This window comes from Narcine bancroftii, chromosome 1, assembly GCF_036971445.1.
Source record: "Narcine bancroftii isolate sNarBan1 chromosome 1, sNarBan1.hap1, whole genome shotgun sequence".
In the NCBI taxonomy this organism is placed as follows: Eukaryota; Metazoa; Chordata; class Chondrichthyes; order Torpediniformes; family Narcinidae; genus Narcine; species Narcine bancroftii.
The window spans coordinates 225,854,207-225,860,610 of NC_091469.1; the positions used below are offsets into that span (position 1 = coordinate 225,854,207).

Here is a 6,404-nt window from a genome sequence, read left to right on the forward strand (position 1 = left end):
CTCCAATAATCCATGTTTTGGCAATGATAGGTGCCAGAAAATGCTACATTCTCAATAAAAAGATAACTTTTAAACTTTACATTTTGATACCACTTCGCTAACTATTGGAAGCAACATACAATATAATGATTTCTACTTCATAGTAAAGCATGCCCTGTACAAAAAAAAAACAAAAATGTGAAACTTTAAGTGAAAGAAGTCTTAACATTTATACTTAGTCAAAGACTTATCTGGGGAAAAAAACTGTCCATCAAGAATTTATCTGGTGTGCTCGCTTCGGCAGCACATATACTAAAATTGGAACGTTACAGAGAAAATTAGCATGGCCCCTGCACAAGGATGACACGCAAATTCGTGAAGCGTTCCATATTTTTAAAAAAATGTATCTGGTAAGTCACCTCATGAGTTAGACTCAGTCATTCTACCATTTAATTAAATGTTATATCAAGACATTTAAAATTACATTGAACAAATTATTTTCAGATGTTTTTAATGGTTAGATCTCTTTTGCTTACTAACCTCAGCTGCTAATCTGTCCACTAGGCATTGGAAGTATGTGATGGAGTCATAATGTCAATAAGAGTCTATGCTGCCCAAGTTGTCTACCCAAGCTGGTTCCATCTGCCTGTGCTTGGCCCCCATATCTTGCTAAACATTTTTAGCATGTACCTGAGAAAATGTCTTGTGAACATTGCACCCCATGTCTATCACTTCCTCTGACAGCTCATTCACATCCTACTCCCTTGCAAATCCAGTTATAATTTAATAATCAGATATTCTTGAAAGACTAAGGTAACTTGATTTCTCGGTCTGTGACATCATCCATCATTATCATTAGCCTTGCTTGTTTTTTTTTCTTTCTCTTTCTGAGTGTGGAGGATGTGCTCAACCTGACCTGCTGCTCTGCATTTGCATCTCTCACATTCTGTTCTCATCCTCTAACTAATCCCATTCAATCATTGACTAAATAATCTTGTTTACAGTGCAACCCCACTGCCATCACAATTGACCCTCACGGAGCCTCCTGCAGCTTTACAGGGTTAGGTTCTTTTGTACTTCCCAGTTTTGACAAAGGATCTTTCCAACAGCTATCAGACTCTTGAACCTCCCCTTGTTACATTAATCATTGAATGGTCCGACAGCACAGAAGGACTGTCAAGTCAATATTTTGCATGAGGATTATTGTGAATATTTATTAACTATCTCATGTATTTATTCACTTTTTAAATTTAATTCAATTAATTTACTATTATAGTTTCTCTTTACAAGTACTTGTTCGGCTGCAGCGTGGTAGAATCTTGGTGCATATGTACATTGTACAATGTGTATGAAAATAACTTATTATCATTTTTTTTTGCTTATATCCCCAAAAATGCAATCTGACCTGCTGACTATTTTAGCAGTTTTTATGCCTGTCTCAAAAAACTGCTGAACTCTATGCCCAATATATTTTCCCAGAGGAGAATCAGAGTGTAAAATCCGTCAGATCGTATATTACAACAATTAATGTCTTCCAGTTGCCAGCTTGCCAGTGCATTAGTTGTTATTATTGAAGTAATTGACCTACATAAATGCTGTTAATTGTGTGGTTTATTCTTATGAGGTGTACCTCCTCACCATGTTCTTAGTAGAATATGCACTATATCTTTTTTTGAAAATTTTATTTATTAGTATCTTTCATACATTTCAAATTAACTTGCTATAACATGACATCATACATACTAAATTATTTTCAATTTTCATCCCCCCCCCCCCCCCCCCCTGAACAAGTGGCATGGATTGCACCTGAACTTGGAAGGGAACCAATATCCTGGCAAGGAGGTTTACGATGCTTTGGGGGAGGGGGCTTTAAAGTAGATTTGCAGGGAGTTTGCAACTAAAGTGAAGAGACAGAGGAAGAGGTGGTTGGTGCACAAGTTGGGACAGCTGGTAGGGAGTTTGTGTGGAAGGACAGGCAGGCAAGTCAAAATGGCAGCCATAGGGATGAGTTGCAATGCCACAGGGACACAGTCAAAAAATTAACAAAAACAGGGCTTAAGAGTTGGTATTTAAATGCACTCAGCATAACAAATAAAGTGGATGATCTTGTAGTATGACTACCAATTGGCAGGATATGATGTGGTGTCCATCATGGAATTGTGGAGAAAAGATGGATGTCATTGGGAGCTGGATGTCCAAGGAGACATAGTGTATCGAAAGGATAGACAGACAAACAGACGTGGTGTGGCTCCGTTGGTAAGGAATACATTGAATCGTTAGAAAGAGGTGACATAGGATCAGAAGATATTAAATCATTGTGGGATGTTAAAAAATAGCAAGAGTAAAATGACACTGTTGGCAGTTATATACAGTACATACTTCCAAACAGTAGCCCAAATGTAGACAACAAATTACAAAGGCAAATAGAAAAGACATGTCAGAATGGTAATTTATTCTCGTCATTTCGGATTTTAACATGAAAGTTGATTGGGTAAACCATCTTAAGACTGGATCTCAAGAGGGAGATTTTGTAGAATGCCTAGAAGATGGCTTATTGATGACCCTATGAGGGGATCAGCTGTATTGGATTGGATGTTGTGTAATACACCAGAGGTGATTAGTGAACATAGGGTAAAGGAACCATTAGGTGGCAGTGATCACAATATGACTGAGTTCAATTTGAGAATTTAATAAAGAGAAGCTAAAGTCTGATGTTTCAGTGGTGTAAAGGGAATTACAGTAGCATGAGAGAGGAACTAGCCAAAGTAGATTGCTAGGGTGTACTAGTAGGGAGGACAGCAGAGCAGAAATGGATGGAGTTACCATGAGAAAAGTGCAGGATAAATACATTCCAAGAAGTGGATATATTCAAATAGAAAAATGTCACAACTGTGGCTGATAAGGGAAGTCAAAGCAAATGTAAAAGCAAAAGTGAGGCCACACAAGGAAGACAGAGGATTGGGAAGTTTTTTTAAAAAAACTTGCAGAAGGCAACCAAAAAAATCATAAGAAGGAAAAGTTGAAGAATGAAAGTAGGCTATGAAATAATATCAAAGAAGATACCAAAAGCTTCTTCAAGTATATTAAGAGTAAAGAAGAGGAGAAAGTGGAGTAGTCCACTAGAAAATGACAATGGAGAAACAATAATGGGAGGCAAGTAGCTGAATGAGTATTTTGCATCAGTCTTCATTGTGGAAGACATCAACAAGGTGTTGGATGTCTAAGGGTATCATGGAAGGGAAGTGAGGGCAGTTACTATTTCAAGCGAGAAAGTACTCAGAAAGCTGAATGGTCTAAGGGTAGATAAAACTTCTGGAACAGAGGGAATGCACCCTCAGGTTCTGAAATAAGTAGCTGTAGGGATCATGGATGCATGGGAAATGATCTTTCAGGAATCAATTGATTTTGCTTTGGTCACAGAGGACTGGAAAATCACAAATACCAACCCCACTATTTAAGGAAGGAGGGAGCCAGTAAAAAGACTGGTTAGCCTGACGTCAGCGGTTGGGAAAATTTTGGGAGTCGAGTGTTAAGGATGAGGTTATGGAGTATCAGTAGGCAGATGACAAGATCAGCCAAAGCTAGCACCGTTTCCTTAAGGGAAAACTTTGCTTGACAAACCTACTGGAATTCTTTGATGAAGTGACAAGCAGGTTAGATAAAGGAGATGCAGTAGATGTTGTGTAATTGGATTTTCAGCAGGCATTTGACAATGTGCTGCACATGAATCTACTTATAAGAGCTCATAGTATATCAGTAAGCATACTAGTGTGGGTAGAGCATTGGCTGATTGGCAGCAATCAGAGAGTCAGAACACAGGGATCATATTTTGGTTGGCTGTCAGTTGCTACTTGTTTTCCACAGGGGTCAGTGTTGGGCTGCTTTTTATGTTGTATATCATTGGTTGAGAGATTACGGAATGAATGGCTTTGTGACCATATTTGCCAAGTTTACCAATGATTTAAATCATCTTAAAAAGCAGAAGGACATTTACTGTGGTTTTTAAGAAAGATATGTCAATGAATCTACCTTTTATTTCAAGCTGAAAGAAATGGAGATGATACAAAGGTAGGCAGAGGAGGAGGTAGGGTTGAGGAAACAAGATTACAGAAGGACATAGACAGATGAGGAGAATGGACAGAGAAGAGGCAAATGAAATACAATGTCAGAAAATGTATGGTCATACACTTTGGCAGACTATGTTCTAAACAAGGAGAAAATTGAAAATTCCCTAATGCAAAGTGAGCTGGGTGCAAAGAGTTCTGGTGCAAGGTACCCTGAAGGTAAACTTGCAGGTTAAGTTGACATTGAAGGTGGCAAATAAAATGCTGACATTCATTTCAAGAGGAATAGAATATAAAAACAAGACTGTGATGTTGAAGCTTTATGGCACACTGCTGAGACTGTCAGCAGTTTTGGGCTCCTCGTTTAAGAAAGGATCTGCTGATGTTAGAATGGGTTCAGAGGAGGTTCACAAGGTTTATTCCAGGAATGAAAGGATTATCATATGAGGAACATTTGATGGCTCTTGGCCTGTAATCTTTGGTATTATGGGAATGAGAGGGAAATCTCAATGAAATGTTTCAAATATTGAAAGGCGTGGACAGAATAGATATAGGAAGGTTGTTTCCCAGGATGGGAGAATCTAGGGCAACTTCATGATTGAAGGGCGACCACTTAGAACAGAGATGTAGAGTAATTTCTTTAGCCAGAAAGTGATGTATCTATGGAATTTGTTACCACAGATTGTCGTGGAGTCCGCTATTGGGTGTATTCAAGGTAGAGGTTGATAGGTTCTTGATTAGCCAGTGTATCAAAGGATATGGCTTGACTCTTAACTGCCACCTCAACTTGAGATAATAAGGAATGAAAAATGAATACCATTTTGCTAGTCTCTTACGCAAAGAAACAACTGGGAGAAAAATATTTAAAAAAAAATACATTTACATAGATTTTTGGGCACAGCATAGTTAGCACAGTGGTTAACGCAATGTCATTACAACACCAGTGACATGTGCTCGGATCCCACTCTGTCTGTAATGAGTTTGTACATTCTTCCTGTGCCTGCATGGGTTTCCTTCAGGTGCTCCAATTTCCTCCCACCCTTTCAAAACGTATGAGGAGTATATAGGTTAATTGGGTGTATTTGGGCAGTACGGGCTCATGGGCCAGAAGGGCCTGTTACTGGGCTGTATGTGTAAATTTAAATTTAAACTTCTGCATATAATGAGTAAAGCATGGAGTGTGAAATGAGGTGATGGAAATTCCTGGCATTTGAGTGATCAAATAAATTTGATCAAAGGATGTGATTATTGCAGACAAGGCCAACATTTATTCCCCATCTGGAAAGTCTGGGAAAAGTAGTGGTGAGCAATCTTATTGAATCATTAAATTTGGGAAGGGACTTTAGACAGATGATTTCATAATTTTGACCTGAAGACAAGGTTTGTTCAGAATGCACATTTAAATTTATTGGTCTATCATTAAAATCAATAAAACTTTTTGAAGTTTTTATTTTGGAATTATCTGTACAAATTATTGCATTGATTTGGCCTTTAAAGATTAGGAACTGCAATTTATTTATCACAGTTGATGAGCCCCATAAAGAGAAACTAATATATAGAAAAGTGTGGTTAACTTAAAATAGTTTAGGATGGAGAATTCAAAAAAATCTTTTGTAATTATAGTTATCACTATTGTATCACAAGTTCTTAGTTATTTAATTGCTCCTTCAATTTTAATTCAGTGGTCAAAATTGAGAAAGATTTAGGCCAGTCACAGAATAAATTTAAAAAAAAATTAAAAATTGAAAGAAAAGGATTGGTTCATTTTCTTGTCTATAGAGCCAAAATAATCCTAAATATTAGGGCTAGTAAAGCTTTGTATAAAATGATCCACTATCCACCGGGACACCAAATTTATTATGGATGTTTAACTATAAGGGTACACATGATGAAATTCAGGTGCAGACAGCATTCATTCAGTCTGCTAAATAAGTACTCTCAATTTCTCTCAGAGTTCCTAAAGCATATCAGCATCAAGAAGTTGGACAACTCCATTATTCTTCTCTTTCATGTGCTTGTCATATTCCTGAAGGATTCTTTTTGGCATTGTTTAATGGTTGGACGACATCACATACGTAGGGTGTTTATTCTTTGCTCATGAGCCATTAGACGAATGGACTCTGCTTATGGGATAGCTGAATCTGAGGGAAAACCTCACACATCCTGATTCTGGGAAGAGTTGCTGGACGGTGTAGAGCAATGCAAACATTTTGATTTCATGTAATTTAGTTGCGTGTAGTGTGTATTATTTGACATGGTTTCAAATTAAATGGGATATATCTTTCGATTTGAAATGTAGAATTGCAAATACCAGATGGATATAAAACATAGAACGCAGACCATTACAGCACAATCAGGCCC

The 6,404-nt window shown here is 37.6% G+C and overlaps 1 non-coding gene across 1 annotated transcript; it reads left to right on the plus strand.

Moving 5' to 3' along the window:
* The first annotated feature begins 267 nt into the window (after positions 1 to 267).
* LOC138752100 (U6 spliceosomal RNA) lies at positions 268 to 374 on the plus strand. Its single transcript, XR_011350373.1, has one exon. It is a non-coding gene; the product is annotated as a U6 spliceosomal RNA (small nuclear RNA).
* Positions 375 to 6,404: the final 6,030 nt, after the last annotated feature.